General features: G+C 44.6%; 1 long non-coding RNA gene across 1 annotated transcript in view; it reads right to left on the bottom strand.

Annotated features, from left to right (window-relative positions):
• LOC148134813 (uncharacterized) overlaps positions 1-14,464 on the bottom strand; it is a 30,691-nt gene extending 16,227 nt beyond the window's left edge. Inside the window, exon 1 of the long non-coding RNA XR_015755614.1 lies at positions 14,334-14,464. This is a non-coding gene — a long non-coding RNA (uncharacterized LOC148134813). The remainder of the gene's footprint in view (positions 1-14,333) is intronic.
• Between the last annotated feature and the right edge of the window lie 10,399 nt (positions 14,465-24,863).

The raw sequence follows: 24,863 nt of genomic DNA, 5'->3' as shown, positions 1-24,863 counted from the left end.
GCAGGACTTGTACACTTTATGGAATGGTCCTGTGGAGTGTTGCTGAACAAAGGGACTTTGGAGTGCAGGTTCATAGTTCCTTGATAGTGGAGTTGCAGGTAGACAGGATAGTGAAGAAGGCATTTGGTATACTTTCCTGTGTTGGTCAGAACATTGAGTATCGGAGTTGGAAGGTCATGTTTTGGCTGCACAGGACATTGGTTAGGCCACGTTTTGAATGTTGTGTTCACTCCTGGTCTTCCTGATGAAGGAACGATGCTGTGAAATTTGAAAGTGTTCTGAAAAGATTTATGAGGATGTTGCCAGTGTTGGAGGGTTTGAGCTGTTGGGAAAGACTGAATCGACTGGGGCTGTTTCCCCTGGAGCATCGGAGGCTGAGGAGTGACGTTGTAGAAAGTTTTAAAATTAAGAGAGGCACGGAGAGGGTGAAGAGCTATAGACTTTTCCCCTGTGTGGGGGATTCCAGAACTGGAGGGCATAGGTTTAAGGAGAGGGAAAAGATTAGGGAGAGATCTAAGGGGGAAACTGTTCATGCAGATCGTGGTGTGTGTATGAAACGCGCTGCCAGAGGAAGTGGTGGATGTGTCTACTGTTACATTTAAAAGGCACCAGGATGGATATTTCAATAGGAAGCGTTTGGAAGGAGATGGACGAAATGCGAGCAAATGGAACTGGATTAATTGAGGATATTTGGTCTTAATAGACGAGTGGGACCGAAGGGTACTGATCAGCTCCATGACTCATTGATTCTACTTGGAGCGTTGCATGGCAACGAGGCCAGTCCCATCCTTCACAACACCGGGAACTGGTAGAGTCTCAGTACAGAGTGACACTTGGTGTTTGTGTACCGAGGGTCTATGCACAGCTTGATGCAACCCCACATAAAGGGGGGGGGGGGGGAACATCATGTTGAGGGCGATGGTGGGTATGTTCGCATACTACATTCGCTTGGCGCCTGCCCCATCCATTGTGCCATCGCCACGTTGTGACTACTTCCGAAAACCCAAAACTTGAATCTGCACCAATTCACACGCAGCCGCCCTCACACGCTCCTGAACACTTTCCCCAATTCGAACCACTCCACCCCACTCCACCCCCAACAAGAGGACTACCGTTGGAATAATAATAAGAACTTATCCTGCAGTTAGAAACCAGGGGCTCTCGAGTTTAAGACACTGTTACCGCCACCTTTGTGTGGCATTGTATCTGTCTCTCTGTTCCTGTCTCTGTTTCTCTTTTCCTGACCCTCACCCCCCGACTCTCTCTTTAGTGAGTGTTAGTGGATCGTTCTGGAGGCTTATAAACAGCGGTGTCCCACAAGGATCGGTGCTGGGTCCACTGTGTTTTCTCAGTTACACAAATTATTTGGATGTGAACATAGGAGGCACAGTACCTTAGTTGCAGATTTCACTAAAATTGGAGGTGCAGTGGATAGCGAAGAAGCTTCCCTCGAGTTAGGGGGGATATGGGTGAAATGCAAGCAAATGGGACTATATTAATTGAGGATACTTGGTCTTAATGGTGAGTTGGACAGAAGGGTCTGTTTATGCACTGAACAGCTCCATGACTCTGTGACTCTATTTGGAGCGTTGCAAGGCTACGAGGCCAATCCCATCCTTCCCAGAATCGGGGACAGGTAGAACCATCACTACGGAGAGACACTTGGTATTTGTGTGCACACAGCTTGATGCAGCCGCACACAAAGTGGGGCCATCAGGGTGAGGGCGGTGTTGTGTATGTTCATCCCCCCCTTACCTACGGTTTTGTACTTGGACTCCCTGCAGACACAGGCTATCTTAGGCTGCCAGATGAAGTGGATGTTGCCTCGGGTGACTGAAACAGTGCAGTTTTGGGGATTGGCCAGATCAGCGCCATGTCCAAGAACAGAGAGTGCATCACACCTGGTAACCAGGTTTTTACCCATAAATGGGGCGGGAGTGGTACTCCTAAAAGACCAGTGTCTGCTTCACTTTGGCCGTGCACTCCTCCCTAGATTTTATGCACACCCCAACCCCTCTGAGCTATTTTCCCAGCACCTTCAGGTAATCTGTCCTGATAGTTTAGCGAATGAAGGATCAGTCAGCCTAGTTCCCACAGAACATGGCCTCACTCTTGCCTCAATTTCCCTTGGTTCCCAAAGCCAGTGGGAACTGATCCCAGATGGTCATGAGTCTGTGCACTGACAGCGGGTCCCAGCAGAAAACGGCGTCAAAATCCGTGTACAGGGAGGCGTTGACCTGCAGGCGTATACTGCCTGGAATAGTCTCCCTTGTCAGGGTCACATCCATCCTGATGGACTCAGCAAAGGGCTCCATACAACACACAAACAAGGCCGGTGAAAGTGGGCAGCCCTGCCTAATCCTGGATCTGACGGGGACGCTTCCAGATCCCACCCGTTTATTGAGACTGCGCGAACGATGTTGTTGTGGTGCAGTCGGATCCAATTGCAGACTCCCTCCCCAAAGCCAGTTTTGGAGAGTAGGTCCCATATGGAGGTGTGTGTGATATTCTGTCAAAAGCCTTCTCCTGGCCCAGGCTGATGAATTCAGTTTATTGAGGACATGACAAAAATGGTTAGTGAGACAAAAGTGGACGATATTGACTTCAGTCCACCTCATGACAGACTGGAACAAAAGCTTGCGATCAGGGATGAGATGGCAAGATGTATACAGAACTGGAGTATTAGGAAGACAGAGGGTGCAGTGAATGAATGGTTTAAGAAATGGAGACTTGCGATTATTGGTGTTCTGCAGGGATCAGTGCTGGGAGCTCTGCTGTTTATGGTCGATTTCGAGGAAGAAATGGTTGGTTATTTAATAGGTTTGCATATTATACAAATATTGGTGGAATTGCAGATAGTGAGGAATATTGTCAGAGGATACAGCAGTTGGAGTTCAAATTACTTACAGTGTGGAAACAGGCCATTTGGCTCAACAAGTCCACACCGCCCCGCCGAAGCGCAACCCACCAATACCCCTACATTTACCCCTTAGCTAACACTACGGGCAATTTAGCACGGAGAGAATGTGCAAACTCCACACAGTCAGTCGCCTGAGGCGGGAATTGAACCCAAGTCTCTGGCGCTGTGAGGCAGCAGTGCTAACCACTGTGCCATCGTGCCGCCCAACAAAAGGGAGATGATCCATTTTCAAAGGTCAAGTGTAGATTTAATAGTGAATGGTAGAACCCTTAGGAGTATTAACATGCAGAGCGCTGTGGATGTGCAGGTTTACAGATCATTGAAGGTGGCAGCTCAGGCTTTTAAGGGAGTGAAAAAGTCCTATGGAATGCTTGCCTTCTCTGGAAGGGGCATTGAGGATATGGATAGATGAGTTACCGCTGGAGCATCATAGAACTTTAACGAGGCCACACTTGAGATACTGTGTGAAGTTCTGGTCACCAGAAGGATGGGGATGCTTTGGAGAGGGTACAGAAAATGTTTACCCGGATGTTGTCTTGTATTGGGAAATTTAGCTGTGAAGAAAGGTTGGATAGACTGGGGCTGTTCTCAATAGAATGCAGGAGGATGAGGGTGCTGATCGAGGTTTATAAGATTGTTACTGCCGTGGACAGAGTGGACAGTATGAGGCTTTTTTCCCAGGGTTGAAGGGGTACAGGGGCCATAGGTCCAAGGTGCGATGGACGGAGGAAGGGAGAAATTTAAAAGAGCTGTGAGTGACAAGTTTTTCACAGAAAGGCTGCTAAGTGCCTGCAATGTGCTGCCAGAGGAAGTGGTGGAAACAGACACGACAGCAGCTTTCAAGAAACACCTGGACGAATACATGAATAGGAAGGGAAGAGAGGAATAGGAATCCTGTAAGTGAAGATAGTTGGAGGAAGTAAGGACAAAATGACTTGTCACAGGCTTGGAGGGCCGAAGGGCCTGTCGCTGTGCTGCGTTGTTCTTAGTTCTCTTCTTCTCTGTGTTCTACGATCTAAGACCTGAGCAAGCTGCAGCTCCATGAGAGCTATTTGAGATTGTGAAACAGCAGTAATTTTAGTTTCTGGCATTACAGCAAATAATCAACACTTGACCAGCATTGCAGAGTAGAAAGGAATCATGATTTAGCTACTGCTACATTGCTCAATATGGGATCTTGCTGTGCATCAATTGTCATCATGCCATCTTTGCACGCAGTGAGATTTCTCATCAGCCAACTCCTCGTTTTGGAAAGGTTTCAAAAACGTCTGGCCTGAAAATCAACTTCCGGCTGACATGTTTAATGTTTGATGTTAGTGAGAGAGACAATCCCTGGGATCTTGGCTGTGCCATGTCTAAAAAAGAAATCCCTGTATTTTAATTGATCCCGTTTCTTTTATCCCAGGGAAGTATTATTCGCTTGGAAAATCCAAAGAGAGAGTGAGAGAGTTTGGGCAAGGTGAACTTTGAAAAGAGCATCCTCCAAGAGGAGAACACAATCCTGAGGCCTATTCCACAGGCCGCACTCCGTGGGACCCCACTTCAGTTGTGTCCCTTTATTTTCCCAAAGACTGGTTTCATCTGTTGGACCCTAGTTTTTTTAACAGTCCTCTGGTTAACCGGGTCCTGTCAGATTATGGGCCTGTCATTTTAAAACAGGTTTGAAGCCTGGGGTTAAAGTAACCAAGGTCTTCAGATTTGACACAAAGCTTTTAACCCCCACGTCCCCACCCACAGCGAGTGTCTGACTGACAGAACTTCCCAAAGAGGAATGTAAAATCCTAAATGTCATACTGTCTCTTAAAGACTTGTTAAAATGTCAGAGTAAGAATGCGTGAATCTTCACATTGAGAGTGAGAGAGAGACTTGTAAATGGGAGAGAGGCAGGAGAAAGACAGAGAAGGTGGGTGTGAGGGAGAGACATTTGAGATTGTGAAGTCGCAGTTTTGTCAGTGCCTGTAGTTGCAACAAATATTGAACATTTAAGCAGCCCCCATCAGAAATATCGAGCTGATCTTGCTGCTGACAGGTTTCTGCCTGTGAGATCTTGCTGTGCTCTGACAGCCTGCGGCAATGCCATCGAAGCAACGAGCGTTTCAATAAACCAATAGCTTTAATGCTGCCCGGTGGTCTGTAATTGAAATCACTGAACTTTTTTCCCAATTTGATCGTGCTTGGGTTTGCTGAGGAATGTTTTGTGTGAAGGAATAACCTCTTGCTGTGTAATTTGTTTGAAAACCAAGCCGCCTTTCCAGTTCCAATAACCTTTTTCTCTCCCTCTCTCTCCACCCAACCTTTGCAGGAATTCCTATTTTGAAACTATGACAGGACTAGAAATCCTTCCCTTGGATAGAAGCTTCCTCCAGAAGTGAATGTCGGACATCAGCCTGAGGCCTATTCGACAGGCCGCACCCCATGGGGTCCTTGTAAGTTGTGTCTATTTGTTAGCCTGAGGTTTGATTTCCTCTGGGATGCTCTCGATTTTTAAAGGTCTCTGGTTAACTGAGATTGATTGTGGCTCTGTCATTTTAATGCAAGTTTGAAGCCTGTGGTGAAAATAAACAGGGCCTTGGGATTTGACACAAGCATGTTAAATATCTGACACACAGAACTCCAAAAAGAGGAAATTAAAACCCTGAATGTGAAACTCTCCTTAAAAACTTGGTATAATGTCAGAGTAATGTGTGGTGTGTGGGCAGGATGGACGAGACAGGATAAAGACAGAGAGAGAGAGGGGTAGAGAGAGAGAGTTATAGTTGGCAGTCACACTGACATCAGGAAAATCCCAAGAGGGAACCTCAGCAAATATCCCCACGGTCTGACCAGTTCTACGAGGCTACTGAGGTGTCATTGTTTACTGTTTTCAAACTGCACAGCTAACCATTAGAAAGCATAAAAATGTTTAAATGTTTAAAAGGAAAGAAGGAATGATCAAGCTTTCCTGTGCTAGAGTTAACATGACAATGTTCACGGAGATCCTTCGAAGTTTAATCCTGACATTAACATCTCAACAGAACAGGCAGCTCCCTGGGAGGGGATTGAGAGACATTGCAATGTGTCTGACACTCTGGGGTGGAGACAGTAAACCCCTCATCGAGAATAAATCTGCAGAAGAATATGTCAAATTAATTCTCATGTTATTTCTCTCTCTGTCGAGAGAGAGAGCAGCTCTCTCTGTCTGGTAGAGATTGTCTGTAGTGGGGGTGTGAGCCGGGGTGGGGGTGGGAGAGAGAGGGACAGACATATTGATGTACATGTGTGTGTAGAGAGAGAGGGATAGACAGAGTGAGATTATTTGGTATCTGCAGCAACAGTTGACACTGAAACAGCTTCACACAGGAGAAAGGAATTAGATTCCCGGGCCAGCTGCTGCTGTGGTGCTGGGCAGGGAACAACGTCAGCTGGGTTGTGTCTTTGAGTAAAGTGGACATTATCGCTGATCTTATGAGGGAAGGATATGCTTCCAGTGGAGAGATCAACATAAAAGTATTTCTTCAGATGAAGTACTCGCTTCTGACAGTAGCATTGGACACAAAACCCTGTTTACCTCATTTAAAAAAAGAGCAGAGTTTATTTAATTAAACATACTCACATTGAATTGTTGGATGCTGAATAAATGTCTCGCCAAGAGGAGCGTCTGGAACCAGCCACGAGAATGTAGTCATCAAATAGGTCCGAAGCAAAGGACATGCAAATGGAATCAAATTGTATTTGCACTTTGCATTTACCACTGTTGACCTAAGAGATGGGTGAATATGCTGTGGTTCATTTGGCCATGAGATTGTTTTGCAAGTTGTACTAAATTGGAGGAAGGCAAATTTTGATGGTACTTGCCAAGAACATTTAATAGCTGATTGGCAGCAGATACTCGCAGGTAAAGGAACAGCTAAAAAATGGGAAGCCGTCAAAAATGAGATAATCAGAGTACAGAAGTAAGGTGGAATACAGGGCGGGTAGGTGTAAGGTGGAGTAAACATTCCATTAGACACCCTGGACTAAAACCCTCTGAAATTGGGACATGAGATGGGGAATTCACATTTAAACTAAGAGTCAGTGAGCTCTCTGGCTGAGACAGACAAGGCAATATGCAAGCTCGGGGCAGTAGTCTGGAACAGGAGTAAGATAAAGGGAGGCCCCACAAATGCCGCAGCTAAAAGACAGTGAAGGAGCAAGTGAGGGCTGTGGATGCTGGCAATCAGAGTGGAAAAGTGTGGCTCTGGAAAAGCACAGCAGGTCAGGCAACATCCGAGAAGCAGGAAACTTAGCATTTCGGCCAACAGTCCATCATCAGGAATGTGGGCGGGGGAAAGGGAACTGAAAGATAAACTGGGGGGGTTGGTGGTGGGGCTGGGGAAGGTAGCTGGGAAGGTGATGGGTAAATGCAGGTGGGGAGAGGGTGATAGGTCGGAGGGGAGTGCAGAGCGGATTGTTGGGAAGGAAGATGGACAGTTAGGACACGTCAAGTGGCCGTTGCTGAGTTGGAGGTTTGGTTCTGGGATGAAGTGCGGATGGGGGAGATGAGGAAACTGGTGAAGTCGATGTTAATTTCGCGTGGTCGGAGGGTCCCAAGGTGGAAGATGAGGCGTTCCTCCTCCAGGCATTGTGTGGCTTGGATTTGGTAGTGGTGGCGTCCCAGCCCTTGCATGCCCTTGGGACTGTCAGAGTGGGAGTTGAAGTGTTCAGCCACAGGGTAGTCGGGTTTGTTTGGTGCCTGTGTCCCAGAGATGTTTCCTGAAACAATCCATAAGACGGTGTCCTGTCCCCAAATGTAGAAGAGACCACTTCGGGTGCAACGGACACAATAGATGAGTTGTTCGGATGCACATAAATATCTCTGCCAGATGTGGAAGGATCCTTTGGGGCCTTTGTCAGAGGTAAGGGGGGAGGTGTGGATGCAGGTTTTACACAGCTTGCAGCGATAAGTGAAGATGTCGAAGTGGAAGTTGGGTTGGTGAGGTGTGTGGAACTAACCAGGCAATTACTTTTGGAATACTCTCTGTGGACTGCTTCCACATTCACTCCGTGACTCCCTGGTGAGGTCCACGCCCCCACACCAACCGACCCGTCAATCCCTGCACCTTCATCTGCCACCGCATGAAGTGTAAAACTTGCACCCACACCTTCCCGCTCACCCCTGTCCAAGGCCCCAAAGGATCCTTCCACATCTGGCAACGATTGTTTTGTGCATCTAAACACCTCATCTGCTGTGTCTTTTGCTCTTGGTGGTGTCTACTGCACATTGGCGAGACAGGACGACAACCGATTCTGGACAGACAATATGGCTTTGTGCATGCGATTTCGTGTCTGACTGAGTTGATGTTTTGAAGAGAATTGATGAGAAGGCGTTTGGTCTGCTTTCCTTCATTGGACAGAGTATTAAGTATAGGAGTGGGGGATCATATTGCAGCTGTACAGGACATTGGTTAGGCCACTCTTGGAATACTTTGTGCAATTCTGGTCTCCCTTCTATTGGAAGGATGTTCAGAAACCTGAAAGGGATCAGAAACGTTTTACAAGGATGTTGCCAGGGTTGGAAGATTTGAGCGACAGGGAGAGGCTGAATAGGCTGGGGCTGTTTTCCCTGGAGTGTCAGAGGCTGAGGGGTGACCGCGTAGAATTTTATAAAATCATGAGGAGAATGGATAGGAGAAATAGACAAGGTATTTTCCTTTGTGTGGGGGAGCCCAGAACTAGAGGGGAAAGGTTTAGGGTGAGAGGTGAAAGATATAAAAGTGACCGAAGGGGCAACGTTTTCTCACAGAGGGTGGTGTGTGTATGGAATGAGCGGCCAGAGTAAGTGGTGGATGCTGTTAAAATTACAGCATTTAAAAGGCATCTGTATGGGTACATGAATAGGAGTGGGGGTTTGGAGGGATATGGGCCGGGTGCTGGCAGGGGGGACTAGATTGGGTTGGGATATCTGATCGGCAGGGATGGGTTGGACCGAAAAGTCTGTTTCCATGCTGTACATCTCTATGAATCTATGAAAGCAGAGCAGTGGACGTAATCTATATGGACTTCAGTGAGGCACTTGACAATGTTCCTCATGGTAAACTGTTTAGCAAATTAAGATCATGTGGAATATCGGGAGGACTAGCCATTTCCTGTAGAATTGGCTCAAAGAGGGTGGATGGTTATTTTTCAGACTGGAGGCCCATGACCAGCGGTTTCGCACAAGGATCGGTGCTGGGTCCACTGTGTTCTGTCAGTTACATAAATGACTTGGATGTGTATATAAGAGGCATAGTTCTTAACTGGAAGATGGTAATAAAGTTGGAGGTGCAGTCGACAGCGAAGAAGCTAACCTCAGAGTACAACAGGATCTTGATCAGATAGGCCACTGGACTGAGGAGTGGCAGACGGATTTTAATTTAGATAAATGTAAAGTGCTGCATTTTGGGAAGGCAAATTAGGGCAGGACTTGTACGCTTTATGGAATGGTCCCGTGGATATTGCTGTAAAAAGAGACTTTGGAGTACAGGTTCATAGTCCTTGATAATGGAATTGCAGGGAGGAAGGATAGTGAAGAAGGCATTTGGTATACTTTCCTGTATTGATCAGAAGGTCATGTTTTGGCTGCACAGGACATGGGTTTGGCCACGTTTAGAATGCTGTTTTCACTTCTGGTCTTCCTGCTGTAGGAATGATGCTGTGAGATTTGAAAGGGTTCTGACAAGATTTATAAATATGTTGCCAGTGTTGGAGAGTTTCAGCTATCGATAGAAGCTGAATCGAGTTTGGCTATTTCCCCTGGAGCATCGGAGGCTGAGGGGTGACCTTACAGAAATTTATAAAATTATGAGGGGCATGGATAGGATGAAGAAGTAAAGACTTTTCCCCTGTGCAGGTGATCCCAGAACTGGAGGGTATAGGTTTAAGGAGAGGGGAAAGAATTGGAAGAGATTTAAGGGGCAAACTATTCACGAAGATGGTGGTGTGTGTCTGAAATGCGCTGCCAGAGAGAGTGGTGGATGTGTGTACTGTAACACTTAAAAGACACCTGGATGGGTATTTCAATAGGAAGAGTTTGGGAGCAAATTCGCGAAATGTGAGCAAATGGAACTGGATTAATTGATGATATTTGGTCTTAATAGACGAGTGGGACTGAAGGGTCTGTTTCTGTACTGAACGGCTCCGTGACTCTGTGTCTCTATTTGGTGCGTTTAACCCTCTCTCTCTCAACGCACGTATACTTCCATTTAGCTCTGTCTGTATCTCTCTCTCTGTCTCCCCCCACACAGACAATCTCAACCAGAGGGAGCTGCTGTCTCTTACGACAGAGAGAGAAATTACATGCGTTGAGAATTACGTTGTCATATTCTACTGAAGATTTATTCTCCTTGAGGGGTTCACTGTCTCCACACCAGTGAGCAGGATACATTGCAATGTCTCTCAGTCCCCTCCCAGAAAGCTGTCTGTCCCATTGAGATGTCAGTGTCAGGACATGAACTTCGTTGGATCTCCCTCAACATTGTCATGTTAATTCTAGCACAGGAAAGTTTGATCATTCCCTGTTTGCTTTTAAGGCTTTTTAAAACTTTGTAATGTATATCAGTGCAGTTTGAAAATATTAAACATTGACCCCTCAGGAGCCTCGAAGATTCTCTGTCCCTAAATCTACACCAAACACAAAACTGGCCGGACCGGGGGGATATTTGCTCAGGTTCCCTCTTGGGATTTTCCTGGGTTCAGTGTGACTCCCAGATATAACTCGCTCTCTCTCTATCCCTCTCCCTCTCTGTCTTTATCCGTATCTCGTCCATCCCTGCCGACACATCACATATTACTCTGACATGACACCAAGCCTTTGAGGAGAATTTCACATTCAGTGTTTTAATTTCCTCCTGTGTGTCAGACACTTAACGTGGTTGTGTCAAATCCCAAGGCCCTGGTTATTTTAACCTCAGGCTTAAAACTTGCTTTAAAATGGCAGAGCCACAATCAATCTCAGTTAACCAGAGACCCTTAAAAATCCAGGGTATCCCAGAGGAAATTAAACCTCGGGCTAACAAATAGACACAACTCACACGGCACCATGGGGTTTAACCTGTCGAATGGGCCTCAGGCTGATGTCCGCCCCTCCCCTCTCGAGGAAGCTTCTGTCAAAGGGAAGAATTTCTTGTCCTGTCGTAGTCTCAAAATAGCTATTCCTGCAAGGGGTGCGTGGAGAGAGTGAGAGAGAAAAAGATTATAGGAACTGGAAAAGGGGGGGGGGTGATTTTCAAATAAATTACACAGCAAGATGTCATTCCTTCACATAAAACACCCCTCAGCAAACCCAAGTATGATCAAATTGGGAGAAGAGTTTGGGGATTTCAATCCAAGAACCATCGGGCAGCCTTAAAACGTTTAGTTTATCAAAACGGTATCAGAGCACAACAGGATCTCACAGGCAGCAACATGTCAGCAGCAAGATTAGCTCGATATTTCTGATAGGGGCTGATTAAAAGTTCAATATTTGTTGCAACTACACGCACTGACATATTTATTATTTCACAATTTCAAATGCCTCTCCCTCCTTCCCTCTCTCTCTTTCTCCTTCCTCTCTCTCTTTCAGAAGTCTCTTTCTCACTTCCCCTGTCAATTTGAACATTCACACATCATTACTTTAGAAAAAGTCTTTAAAAGTCAGTTTGAAATTTAGCGTTTTAATTTCCTCTTTGGGAAGTTCTGTCTCTCAGACACCCGCAGCGGGTGGGGACATGGGGGTTAACAAGTTTGTGTCAAATCCGAAAACCTTGGTTACTTTAACCCCAGGCTTCAAACCTGTTTTAAAATGATAGGACCTCAATCTGACAGGACCCCGTTAACCAGAGGCCTGTTAAAAAAACAGGGTCCAACAGATTAAACCAGTCTTTGGGGAATAAAGAGACACAACTGAGGTGGGGTCCCACAGAGTGCGGCCTGTGGAATAGGCCTCAGGACTGTGTGCCAATCTTGGAGGATGCTCTTGTTCAAAGTTCACCTTGTCCCAAACTCTCTCTCTCTCTCTTTGGATGTTCCAAGCGAATAATAATTCCCTGGGATAAAAGAGACAGGGTCAATTAAAAGACGGAGAAAAAAACGCTCAGATAGATGGCACAGCAAGATTTCCAGGTATTTCATCTCCTAGAAACATCCAAACATTAAACGTGTCAGGTGAAAGCTGAATTTTCAGGCCAGACAATTTTGAAACCTTTACACTATGAAGTTTTAGCTGATGAGAAGACTCACTGCCTCTAAAGGTAGCCTGGTGTCAGTTGATGCACAGCAAGATCCCATATGGAAGCATGTAGCAGTTGCCACATCATCTGATTCTTTTCTCCTCTGCAATGCTGATCAAGTGTTAATTATTTGCTCTAATGCCAGAATCTAACATTACTGCTGTTTCACAATCTCAAATAGCTCTCCCTCTCTCTCCTACCGTGGAAGGGGTATTGACATTCACTCTGTGGACAAATTATAGAGCAAACTCATGGAGCTGCAGATTGCTCAGGCCTTGGATTCGAGAACACAGAACAACACAGCACAGGAACTTGCACTTCCACCCTCCAAGCCTGCGCCAACACTTTTTGTCATTATTTTCTAAAAGTATCTTCTAAAACTGTTTTTTTTTTCCTCCAGACGTCGGGTGGCTTGGATTTGGTCGTGGAGGTGGCCGAGTACTTGCATGTCTTTGGCAGAGTGTTAGAGGGAATTGATGTGCTCACCTGCAGGGCGTTGGGGTTGTTTGGTGCGTGTGTCCAAGTGATGTTCACTGAAACATTCCTCAAGTTAGCGTCCTGCGTCCACAATGTAGGGGAGACACCAGCAAGAGCAACAGACAGTAGATGAGGTGGGTGGATGTGCAGGAAAATCTCTGCCAGATGGGAAAGGGTCCATTGGGGCCTTGTACAGGGAGGTGTGGCTGCAGGTTTTACACTTTATTCGGTGACAGGGCAAGGTGTCAGGAGTGGAGGAGGGGGTTAGTGGGGACGTTGACCTCACCAGGAAGTCATGGAGAGAATGTGGAAGCAGTCTGTAGAGACTGTTCTCTCCGTGACTCACTGATTTTAAGTTCACGCTCCCCTCCAACACATACTCCATTCCTGGTACCTTGCCCTGCCGCCGCAAGAGGTTAAAACCTGCGCCCACATCTCCCCGCTCACGTCCGACCAAGGCCTCAAAGGATCGTTCCACATCCGGCAGAGATTTTTCTGCGCATCCAAACACCTCATCTATTGTGTCCGTTCCACCCGAAGTGGTTTCTGCTACATTCGGAGAACGGACACCGTCTTGCAGATTGTTTCAGGGAACATCTCTGGGACACACGCAGCAAAAAACTCCACTGACCTGTGGCTGAACACTTCAAACCCCACCTCCCACTCTCCCAAGGACATACAGGCCGATCCCGCCCATCCCCTCTGGAGGAAAGGTTTGTCCAAGGGAAGGATTTCTTATCCTGTCGTAGTTTCAAAACAGCAATTCCTGAAAGGGGTGGGTGCAGAGAGTGGGAGAGAAAGAGATGATTGGAACTGGAAACAGGGGGAGATTTTCAAACAAATTACACAGCAAGCGGTCATTCCTTCATACAAAACATCCCTCAGCAAACCCAAGTGCGATCAAATTGTGAAAAAAGTTCGGGAATTTCAATCCCAGATCCATCGGGCAGACTTAAAGCTATGGGTTTATCAGAACAGTCGTTGCTTCGATCGCATTGCCACAGGCTGTCAGAGCACAGCAGGATCTCACAGGCAACAACGTGTCAGCAGCAAGGTCAGCTCCATTTTTTTCTGTTGGCAGCTGTTTAAAAGTTCAATCTTTGTTGCAAATACAGGCACTGACATAACTGCTATTTCACAATCTCAAATGCCTCTCCCTCCCTTTCTGCTGCCTCTCTCACGTTTACAAGTCTCTCTCTCTCACTCCCAATATCAATGTGAACATTCACACATTATTTCTCTGACATTATAAAAAGTCTTTCAGAGACAGGTCGACATTTAGGGTTTCAATTTCCTCTTTGGGATGTCTTGTCTCTCAGACACTTGCTGGGGGTGGGGACTTGGGGTATTAACATGTTTGTGTCAAATTCAAAGCCCTTTTCCCTTTAACCCCAGGCTTCAAACCTGTATTAAAATGAAAAGTCCACAATCTTACAGGACCCAATACAACCACCACCGCGAAAGGAAATGCCTATATTGCCGGTGCTCACAACCACGGCGGCTGTTCATTTTTTGCTTCATCTCGATCGCACCATATTCTGAATTATTTCCTTTCGTTGCAAAGCTTTTCAACAAAAAAAGCTTTTACTTTTCCGAACGCCCATACTCGAGTTAACCATTTGCTCTGATATCCAAAATTAAGCACAATGTCCGGACGCATGCAATTTTAATCGCAATGCCACCAGCTCAGCTGCGGATTGTCATATTGACAAATATCGTCTGGAGAAACGTACCTTCACCGATCGCTCACTGTTCTTCTGGATACTCACAGACCTTTGGAGTCAGGGTTATGTGCTGCTGATAAACTGCTACGAACCTTATGCCAAATGCATTTGAATTGCAATCTAACAGTGGGATTCTTTCTGCTCCCGAACGACGCAGTTGCTTTGGTGTCAGCAACAGCTCAGAACTCAATTGCACGTTTTGCTCAATGACTCATGTTGCTTATGCAATCTTCGTTTGTCAGCATATTTAGCAAGTTATCACGCCTTCCTGCAGCGTTTGTCAGCGACAGGTCAGCTGATAAGATGATTGCTTCAGACAGCATGCTACATCCTACATTTGAAAATGGAAAAGGTGCAAACGTTTACAGGCTGAACACTCTCTCACTATTTTGCCTGGCGCGTCAGAGGCTGGGAGCTGATCTTACGGAGCCTTCAGACAGCCTGCTACATCCTACATTTGAAAATGGAAAAGGTGCAAACGTTTACAGGCTGAACACTCTCTCACGATTTTGCCTGGCGCTTCAGAGGCTGGGAGCTGATCTTACGGAGGTTTCTCAATCATGAGGGGCATGAATCGGGTAAATAGACAAATTCCTTTCGCTCAGGTGGTGCAGTGCAGAACTAGAGGGTCTAAATCTGGTGTGGGAGGGTGAGAATTCGAAAGGCAGTGAGCGGCAACGGCTTCACCCAGAGGCTGGTGCGTTTCTGGAATAAGTTGCCAGACGAGCTGGTGATGGATGGTATAATTCCAATACATTTAAGGAATCTGGACGTGTATTTGAATAGGAAGGGTTTAGAGAGACATGGGACAAGTGCATGCAATCGCGGCTGGATCAGTTGAGGATATCTGTTGGGATTTGAAGCATTCGACCGAAGACTGTGTTTTCAGTGCTGTTCATATCTAATGGCTCTATGTTAGTGCAGGTGAAATGATAAAAACAGATAAAGAAAATAAATGAAATAAAATTGTCTGAAGTTGTTGAATTCAAACAACTTCACGTAATTTTATTTCAATTATTTTATTTATCTTTTTTATTTGTGTTTAATTTCACTGTTCTGTACATCTTATTTCTTGATTGTCTCTCTTTCTCTCGCTCCCCACTCTCTCAATACCTTTTTCCTCTCCTCTACCCGCTTTGCTACCCTTCTCTCCTGTTTTCCATTTTGTCTCTGCTTCACCCATCCCCCACATATTTTGTCACACAGCACTGGCTTCAGCCTGGATCATTCGCGACTCCTAATCTCCCTTTAATCTCTTCATGCACTGTCATTATCACCTTTGCATCTGGAGCCTTGACTCACCCTCTCTCAGCCTGGTATAAATAGCTCCCTAATTCTCCCCCTTTTTAAAATCTTTAACAAAGGGTCAGTTAGACTCGAAACGTCAGCTCTTTTCTCTCCTTGCATATGGTGCCAGACCTGCTGAGATTTTCCAGCATTTTCTCTTTTGGTTTCAGATTCCAGCATCCGCAGTAGTTTGCTTTTATTAATGGCTCCATGATATTGCCAGTGATATGATAACTCCAGTGTCGATGCATGAGAGGTGAGCAAGCGAATGAATTCCCTCTGGAAGTCGTGTGACAAGTATTAACAGAGATCCAGGAAAATAACATGAACGAATCTTTGATTTAAATTGAAGCCTGAACTCTGGTCCTCCTCCGAGACTGTGCCAGGCCTGCTTAATGCTGCATATATTTCATGTTTTGCATTTGTTTGTGAAAACAATTGAGACTGATTGATTTGCTGCAGACAACATCCACCAGTCATCATGGGTACAGAGATCAAGTCGTGCGTCTATCCCTGTCAAATGTTTTATTGCGCAGGTGAGGCTTCCAGTTTCGTGGAGCACGTTGTTCAGAAATACAGCAACGGAGCTGAGATCCGGCATGGGACCAACGAGTTGATGTTCCATGACAGCGATGGTCGGCTTTCGAATGAGTACACATCTCAACTGATCATGTGACAAGTTCTTGCAGACGGTGAAAGTAAAAGTAACGACAATCCCGGACATAGCCCCGCAAAACCACATTAGCGCGTCACATGGTCAGTATGGTGATTGAACCCACGACCCTGCAAAACACAGAATTGCACACACACATACACACGTAGACCACAGACAGACTTCCCCTCCAAATCTCAAGTTGGTTGTAAAAGTGACTCAATCACGCTACAACACTCAAACGTTACTTACATTGCTGGATTTCAGTTTCCATGATAAATATTTGACCTGAAAGGGCGTTAACTGAAATCATTTGTCCAGAGACTAAAAGCAATACCCAACTCCATTAACAGAGCTCAAGTTTTCACGATGACTTAATACCAGCTCAGAAAAAAAATAGAACGTTGTTTCTCAGGGATTGTCCTCTCTGCTCTATATAAGGATTTCGCTTCACTGGCATCAGCTTGTGCTTACTGAACTCCTCAGAATTACTCTTCACCCACTGACAGCAGAGGCATCACGAGTTTGGCTGAGGCAGTTTCATTCTATCGGGAGGCGATCAACATATGGAATATATTTCAGGAGATGGAGAGGATCTACTTCCCGCTACTTTCTGCTGTTCGTGTTCGCCCTAAGTGTTAGCGTCGGTTCTCAATTCTCTAAACTGTGTTGCACTCTTTCTTATTGTCCAGAATTCTACGCTGTATTCTTTCTTTCAAATTAGTCTGTCATATCCTGTGTATGTGTTGTTGGTTCCTCCTCACTCCTTTCGTGTGCATGGTGAATTGTAACCCGATGTGAGACCAGTCAAAACTTTAACTACTGGAGTCAATTTGGCTTGATTCACAGCTGCTAATCGTTGTTGGTATAGGTATAGGTTCTTGATACCAAGTGAGGACGGACCATATGAAGTCTTCTGCAAATATTTGTTTTCTATTTTTCATTATAGACTATAGATGCTGAAAACATCATGATCATTACCTATTGACGTTTATTTCAGGCATGAGAATAATGAGAAGTCAGATACATACAAAGTCACAGATATTTATACCCACAGACAATTGCAGTTACCCTAACAATCTTTCGCACACACTCTGTCTTTTTTTTCATATTCTCTCAACAATGCAACATCTCCTTCACACACTCTTGCACACATGTATTCACACAAACATTCAAAAACCCTGCCCATAGTTCGTATATATTTGAATGGAAAACTTTGCACAAATCCTCAAGCATACATTCACACGAATATACGCTCAAACTCACACATCCACACAACTTTCATGCACAGTCACTCGAACATATATACTTATTCATTCGTTCTGTGAGGCACATATACATGGGCATCCGTCTACAGTCGTTATACAGTATTTGTCATCTCTCAATATAGGACATAGAAAAGTACAGCACAGAACAGCCCCTTTGGCTCACGATGTTGTGCCGAAATTTAATCCTAATGTAAAATATAGTAACTTAAACGACGCAAACCAAAACTCATTACTATCCATGTGCATTTCCAGCAGTCGCTTCAATGTCCCCAATGACTCTGCCTCCACCACCACAGCTGGCAACGCATTCCATTCATTCACAACTCTCTGCGTAAAGAACCGACCTTTGACGTCTCCTTTATACCTTCCTCCTAATATCTTCAAATCATGACTTCTCATAACAGTCAATCCTGCCCTGGGGAAAAGTCTCGGAGTATTGACTATATCTGTTCCTCTCATTTCCTTGTACACCTCGATCAGGTCTCCTCTTTTCCTGCTTCTCTCCAGAGAGAAAAGTTCAAGCTTATTGAACCTTTCTGCAAAAGGCAGGATCACCAGTCCAGCCAGCATCCTGGGAAACATTCTTTAAACCCTCTCCAAAGTCTCTGTTCCTTTCCTGTAGTAGGGCTACCAGAACTGGACACAATATTCCAAGTCTGATCTCACCAGAGCTGCAGAAAAACCTCGTGGCTCTTAAACCCGATCCCCTTGTTAATGAAAGCCAGAACACCATTTGCTTTCTTGACAACACTTGGGTGGCAACTTTGAGGGATCTATGTACTTGCATACCCAGATCCCTCTGTTCCTCCACACTGCCAAGAATCCTGTCTTTCATCCTATATTCAGCATTCGAGTTTGTCCATCAAAATGCATCACTTCGCAATTATCCAGGTTGAACTCCATCTGCCATTTCTCAGCCCAGCTCTGCATTCTGTCTACGTCAGGCTGCAGCCTGCAGTAGCCCTCGATACTATCGACGTCTCCTCCAATCTTTGTGTCATCTGTAAATTCAATAACCCACCCCTCAGCCTCCTCATCCAAGTCATTTATAAAATACTACAAAGAGCAGAGGCCATGAACAGAGCCCTGCGGGGCATCATTCAACACTGTTCTCCTGGCAGAATCCATTTCATCCACAACCACCGTCAGCCAGCCAATTCTGAATCCAGATAGCCAAATCTCCCTGAATCCCATACTTCCTGACTTTATGAATGAGCATTCCATGGGTACTCTATCAAATGCTTTGCTAAAGTCCAGATACACCGCATCCACTGCTCGACTGTCGTCGACCTGTCTTTACATCTCCTCAAAGAACTCAATAAGCGAGGTGAGGCATGACCTGCCACTCACAAAGCCATGCTGACTGCCTTTAATCACATTATGCTTTGCCATATAGTCAAAAATCCTATCCCTCAGAATTATTTCCAAAACTTTGCTGACCACAGACATAAGACTGACTGGTACGTAATTGCCAGCTATTTCCCTATTACCCTTCTTGAAAAGAGGAACAACATCTGCCTCCTTCCAGTCCTCCGGTATGACTGCCGCGGAGAGTGAGGAGGTAAATAGCCTCACCAGCAGCTTAGCAACCTCCTTTCTCGCTTCCCGGAGCAGCCGTTATGTAGAAAACAGAGCGTGAAACATAGAACCTAGAACAGAACAGCACAGCGCAGGCCCTTCATCCTTCGAATTTGTGCCAACATTCCTTTGGACACTGAGGTCAAAATAACCTACATATCGAAATTTTCCTATTACCCATGTGCCTGTCCAAGAGTCGCTTAAATGTCCTAATGGACCTGACTCCATTACCACTACTGGCAATACATTCCGCGCACCCACCACACTCTGTGTAAAGCACCTACCTTGAAATCTACTCCAAACATTCCACCAATAACCATACCATTATGCACCCTCACGATGACCATTTCCATCCTGGGAAAACAATTCTCCTACTATCCACTCAAAATATGTCTCTCTTTATCATGTACACCTCTATCCATGCACTTCTCATCTCTCGTTACCTATTTCCTCAACCTTTCTTTACAACACATGCCCTCTGTTTCAGGCAGATCCGAGTAAGTCACCTCTGCACCCTCTCTAAAACTTCCACATGCTTCCTATAAGTGTGGTCTAACCAGAGCTTTGTGGAGCTGCAGCATAACCTTGCAGCTGTTCTACTCAATCCCCCGCTAATGAAATCAGTACACTTTCCACCTCCTTAACAACTTTGTCAACTTGCTTAGCAGACTTGAGGAATCTGTGGACTTGGACCCCAGAATACCTCTGTTGCTCCACACTGCCAAGAATTCTGCCTTTAACGCTGCATACAAATTAGACCTTCCAAAATAAATAACCTCACATTTTTCCAGTTTGAACTCCATCTTACACATATCTTCCCAGCTCTCCATCCTGTGAATATCCCTTTGCAATCTACAAAAGCCCTCCACACCATCCAACAATCCACTATCCTTTGTCTCATCAGCAAACATACTCACCCAACCTGCCACTTTTCATTGAAGTCATTTATAAAAATTACAAATGGCAGAAGTCCCAAAACCAATTCTGTGGCATACCCACTGATCACCAAATTCCAAGGCTGAATAGTTTCCATCCACTCTCCAGCTTCTGTGGACCAGCTGTTCTATATCCAGCCAGAGAGACAGATTTCCCTGAATTCTACATCTGCTTACCTTCTGAATGAGCCTACCACGGGGACACTTATCAAACGCCTTGTTAAAACACATGTACATCACATCCACTATTTTACATGCATTTATGTGTTTTGTCACATCCCCAAATAATTTAGTTAGGTTTTGAGGCATTACCTGCCCGTCACGAAGACATGCTGACTTTCTTTAATCAAGCTATGGTTTTCCAAGTAATAATAAATCCTGTCTCTCAAAATACTCTCGAATAATGTGCTTACTTTGGACGTAAGACTGATTGGTCTGTAGTTCCCAACTCTATCGCTGTTCCCTCTCTTGAAAATCCTCAAATTAATTAGCATTACGCTGGTAGACAACGAGGATGCAAAGATCATCGCCAAAGGCGCAGCAATCCCTTCCCTCTCTTTCTGTAGAAAATTTGAGAATATCCCATCTGGTCCTATCTATCCTCTGGTATTTCAAAATTTTCAGCACATCCTATTTCTTAACATCAACCTGCTTGAACATATCAGTCAGTTTCAAGTTGTTTTCAGAAACATTAAAGTCACTCTCAGGAGTGAAATCTGCGGCAAAGTATTCATTAAGTCCCTCCCTGTCTTCTCCGACTCTCGACACAAGTTCCCTCCATAATCGGGCCTACCCTCATCCTGGCCATCCTCTTGTTCCCCACATAAGGAAAAGCCTTACGGTTTTCCACAATCCTACTCTCTAAAACGTTTTCATGCTTCATTCTTGCTTTCCTAAGTCCATTCTTCAGTTCACCCCCGGACCCCTTGTAACTCTCCTAGAGCCCTGCCTCATTCTTCCCTCCACAACCTTATGTCAGTTTCCTTATTCTTCTTGACTAGGTTGTCCACACCATTTGTCAACGTTAACCGTACATTTCCATTTTCTGTCTCAGTGGCACAAACCTCTCTAGCACTATCAGCACATGCTCCCGAAACACATTTCTATTGTGAATTTGCCTGAGAACATCTGTTCCCAATGTGGCCTCCCCAATTCCTGCTAATAGAATTGTAATCACCCTTCCCTCATTTAAATACTTTCCCATGCTGTCTATTCCTATCCCTTTCCATGAGCCTCGTGAATGTCAGGGATCGTCACCAAAATGCTCTCTCATCAATAGGTTTTACATCTGTCATGATTTGTTGCCAAACACCAAATCAAATGCATTCTGCCATCTAGTTGGGTCCGGAGTCCTTCCTGGACATACGTCACAAAAGCTGCTCCATCCAAACGATTTGAACGAAGGAGGTTTCAATTAAACTTAGAAAAGTTTAAGGCACCCGTGGCAATTACCCTGTTACTTCTGCACGTTTCCAGTATCTGCTTCCTGATCTGTTCCACTTTGTCTCGGTTGTTATTAGGGGCCTGTGAAAAACTCCCAATAAAGCGAGTACTCCTTTCCTGTTTCTGATCCACCCATATTGACCCTCCATGCATACCTTACTTGACAAATGTCCTTTCTGCAGCTCAAATGTTACCCCTGATAAGTAATGCCACACCCCACACCTATTTACTTACCGCCCTATTCCTTTTGAAGCATCTAAACCCTGGACGATCTAACAACGATTCCTGCCCCTTCCCTGTAACATAAAAGTCTCTGTAATGGTCACAATGCAGTTCCAAATACTGACTCATGCTTGAGGTTTGTCACCCTTATTCCTGATAAATGTTGTGTTCAGGTAATCTCAGTTCAACCCATCACACTAACTGCACATTTGCCCTATCAATCGTATATCCCTCTTCACAGACTCTCTGCACTCTGTTTCTAGCTGTTCACTACCTTCTCCGGCCTCTGGTCTGGAGCTCTTGTTTCCATGCCCGTATCAATCTAGGTGAAACCATTCTGAACAGCTCCAGCAAACATCTGCCCAGGATATTGTTGGCTATCCAGTTCAGGTGCAAGCAGTCATTCTGTGCAGGTCCCAGGTGTACAATTGTCCAAGGAAAACTGAGGATGAGTTTCCTTCCTTGATTGTGGCATACCCTCTAGTGAAGGGGACCCACAGTTCGATTTGGAATGGGATTCCTGGATTTGGATCCAGCGACACTGAATCAATTATCACTTTAATTTTAATGTCAATGGCGTGTGCATAACTCAGTGGGGAACGTACAGAGTTCAAAAACTAATGTATCTACTACACTTCTTAAGTCATGCAAGTGTAATCATGGGTTGGAACGACGCTGTTGGAGGAGATAGCATTATGCCTGTACATGGTATACACTACTGCAATGGTGTGTCAGTCGTTGAGTGAGTGAATGCTGAATATTTCGTTCGCTGCCATATATATCATTTTATAACGAACGTGTTTTATTTCTCAGTTAATGTAATAACGATTGTAATCCGTTCCCGGGGAAAGTGCGGATTGTGCGGATGTGTCACTCGCTACCTCGTGACCATGGCAATAGCAGATCTGCTGGTGGTGCTCCTCGACCTGATATTGAGACATATTCCCATTCTTTTTCCAGAAAACTTTCTTTTCCTGGGATACATGGATGTGTGTAACATTTACGCAGGTCCTGCTGTATGCAGTCACACAGTGCTCTGTCTGGTTCACTGTCGCATTCGCCTTTGATCGGTGTGTGGCCATTTGCTACCAAAAAACTGAAACCTAAATATTGTCGTGAGAAAATAGCAGCTGTGGTTCTGGGAACAGACGCTATCTTGAGCCCATTAAAGAACATATTCTGGTATTTTATGTACAACAATAGGTATCTTTTCCTGAATGATCCTGTGTTTTGTGGTCTGAATCTGCATGCTACTAATTTGATGTTATGAGCTGCAATTGAAGTTGTTAACTACATTATCACACCCTGCCTTCCATTTGCCCTGATTCTGCTGCTCAACATTTTCACCGTCAGACACATTTTAGTGAGCAGCAATGCCCGCAAGAGACTCCGGGCTCACAGCAATAAAGAGAGACCCAGAGACACTGAGATGGAGAATCGAAGGAAATCCATTATTTTACTGTTTGCTATTTCTGGCAATTTCATCCTGCTGTGGGCAGTGTTTACAGTGCTATCTATACTTCAGCGATTTCATCAGCTGGGTGTCTATACCTTTGTACCTGCATATTTAATAGATTTAAGGTTCATCCTCCAACTCCTGGGTTGCTGCACAAACACTGGCATCTACGCCATAACACAAGCTAAGTTCAGAGGACAATTAAATAATGTGGTGACATATCCCTTCACTCTACTATCGAAATTAATTAATCTTTGCTAACACTTATAGATTCCAGATTGAAACTCAATAGTGGGCCAAATAATGACCAACAAGCAATTCCCCACGTGTCCTATGATGCGCATCTACTCACACCCAGTGTGCTCTCTCACTGACAATCTGGCCCAGTAAGAACACTGGTGGGGATGCTGGTGGGTTCGAAAGAGATACATCATTGATACATCGACCAGGTGCTTGTAATCATGACGGACTCAGTCAGAAGTTATCAGGGCTGTGTGTACCCAGCGATGAGGTATTGCTTAATATTGCGTGGTCGATAAAGGGGTTATAGAAGGGAGATAGGCACAGTCAACCCCTCCAAATTCTGGTGATGTACCAGAAAAGAATTCACTTTAACTACTGATCATTTAGGTTGTAGCGAGTAAATGGTTCTGAACGTGACACCAATTCAGCGGTCTGATGCTGCTTTATTCTAAAAGGTGAAGATAGTCTTGCGAGAAGTTGCTTCAACGTCATTTATCGCAATGATAAATTGTAAACAACCTTTGAGGGAATTCAAAGGCGAATTGCTTGCTTGCTGCAGGACCTGCACTCACTTCAAACCACAGTGCAATCTGCCTGACCTTTTATCTGTCTGTCTGTCTATCTGTCTGTCTGTCTGTCTGTCTGTCTGTCTGTCTGTCTGTCTGTCTGTCTGTCTGTCTGTCTGTCTGTCTGTCTGTCTATCTATCTATCTATCTATCTATCTATCTATCTATCTATCTATCTATCTATCTATCTATCTATCTATCTATCTGTCTATCTATCTATCTATCTGTCGATCTATCTATCTATCTATCTGTCTATCTATCTGTCTGTCTATCGATCTATCTGTCTATCTATCTATCTATCTATCTATCTATCTATCTATCTATCTATCTATCTATCTATCTATCTATCTATCTATCTATCTATCTATCTATCTATCTATCTATCTATCTATCTATCTATCTGTCTATCTATCTATCTATCTGTCGATCTATCTATCTGTCTATCTATCTGTCTGTCTATCGATCTATCTGTCTATCTATCTATCTATCTATCTATCTATCTATCTATCTATCTATCTATCTATCTATCTATCTATCTATCTATCTATCTATCTATCTATCTATCTATCTATCTATCTATCTATCTATCTATCTATCTATCTATCTATCTATCTATCTATCTATCTATCTATCTATCTATCTATCTATCTATCTGTCTATCTATCTATCTGTCGATCTATCTATCTATCTATCTGTCTATCTATCTGTCTGTCTATCGATCTATCTATCTATCTATCTATCTATCTATCTATCTATCTATCTATCTATCTATCTATCTATCTATCTATCTATCTATCTATCTATCTATCTATCTATCTATCTATCTATCTATCTATCTATCTATCTATCTATCTATCTATCTATCTATCTATCTATTTAATTATTCATC

This window comes from Chiloscyllium plagiosum, unplaced genomic scaffold, assembly GCF_037043375.1.
Source record: "Chiloscyllium plagiosum isolate Xiang-an unplaced genomic scaffold, Cpla_swu_hap1 HiC_scaffold_52, whole genome shotgun sequence".
Taxonomy (NCBI): domain Eukaryota; kingdom Metazoa; phylum Chordata; class Chondrichthyes; order Orectolobiformes; family Hemiscylliidae; genus Chiloscyllium; species Chiloscyllium plagiosum.
This window is presented reverse-complemented; position numbering and strand designations above follow the sequence as displayed.